This window comes from Pipistrellus kuhlii, unplaced genomic scaffold (genome assembly GCF_014108245.1).
Source record: "Pipistrellus kuhlii isolate mPipKuh1 unplaced genomic scaffold, mPipKuh1.p scaffold_m20_p_1, whole genome shotgun sequence".
Classification (NCBI taxonomy): domain Eukaryota; kingdom Metazoa; phylum Chordata; class Mammalia; order Chiroptera; family Vespertilionidae; genus Pipistrellus; species Pipistrellus kuhlii.
In genome coordinates, this window is record NW_023425404.1 from 99,669,760 (window position 1) to 99,671,181 (window position 1,422).

Below are 1,422 nucleotides of genomic sequence, written 5' to 3' on the forward strand. Positions count from 1 at the left end.
TCCAATTACATTCTTTTTCATGTGAATATTCAGGTTTCCCAGTACCATTTATTGGATCTATCCTTTCCCATTAAAGCAAACTGTTGACTTAGCATGTGTGACTTTTATTAAAAGATGTTTCTTCAATAGCTACCTTGCTGGAGATTATTTTTAATAATGAAAACCTCTTACATTTTGTCAAATTTTGTGTGTGCATTTATTGAGGGTAGCATTAATCTTTCATTCTGTTAATGTGATGTCTCACATTTATTGATTTGCATATGCTGAATCATTCTCAAATCCCAGAGATAAATCTCACTTAGTCATGATATATAATCCTCTTAATGTGCTGTTGAGTTCAGTTTGCTAGTATTTTGTTGAGAATACATTTGTATTGTATTCTCAACAAAATACTAGCAAACTGAACTCAACAGCACATTAAGAGGTAGTTGCCTGTAATTTTATTTTGTTGAGAATACATTTGTATTGTATTCTCAACAAAATACTAGCAAACTGAACTCAACAGCACATTCAGGGTTAGTTGCCTGTAATTTTATTTTCTTGTAGTGTCCTTCTTGGTTTCGATATCTTGGTTATGCTGGCCTTGTATCGAATAGAATTTGTTTAAGAGTGTTCCCTGCTCTTAAATTTTTTGGAAGAGTTTGAGAAGGATTGGTATTAATTATTCTTTAAATGTTTGGTAGAATTCACCAATGAAATCATCTGGTCTCAGGTTTTTCTTTGTGGAAGCTTTTTACTTTTTATTTTAATTTTATTTAATGTAGTTAACTTGTATCATTGTATAAATTTAAGGTGTAAAGCATATTAGTTAGATACATTTATATATTGTAGTATAATTAGTATTGTAGTGATTTTCACCAATTTACATAAAAACATGGAACTCTTCATGAACTCAAATTTCATCTTATTACAGGGGGCTTGTTAATCTTCTCTATATTGTTCCGATTTTACAATAGTATATGTGCTGCTGAAGGAAGCACAGGAAGGTTTTTAATTACTAATTTAATAGTCTTACTTGTTTTGGTCTGTTTAGATTTTCTATTTCTTCATGAATCAGTCTTGGTAGGTTGTATGATTTTAGGAATTTATCCATTTCCTCTAGATTACAGACAGTCCTTGGGTTATGTCAGACTCAGTGTATGTCATTTTGTGGTTACGTCGCCATCTCCCATTTATTATATTTATTTATTTTTTTTAAAGTTCCGTCATTTCAATGTATGTACATATGTACTCTATGTTTTTTATTATTTATTCACCACAAGTAAAGGTCAGGAATTATTATCTTTCTTTTAAATTTTTTTTTTACTGTTTCACTCCATTACTGCTGTGTATGAGCTACATGTGAGTGACATAGGTGCTTTTGTAGGTGGGTTCCCACTTACTGTGAAAATCGTGTTATGTCACACCATAGGAACGGATCTC

The 1,422-nt window shown here is 31.1% G+C and overlaps 1 non-coding gene across 1 annotated transcript; it reads right to left on the reverse strand.

Annotated features, from left to right (window-relative positions):
• Positions 1-868: 868 nt before the first annotated feature.
• Positions 869-980, reverse strand: LOC118710113. Its single transcript, XR_004985308.1, has one exon. It is a non-coding gene; the product is annotated as a U6 spliceosomal RNA (small nuclear RNA).
• Between the last annotated feature and the right edge of the window lie 442 nt (positions 981-1,422).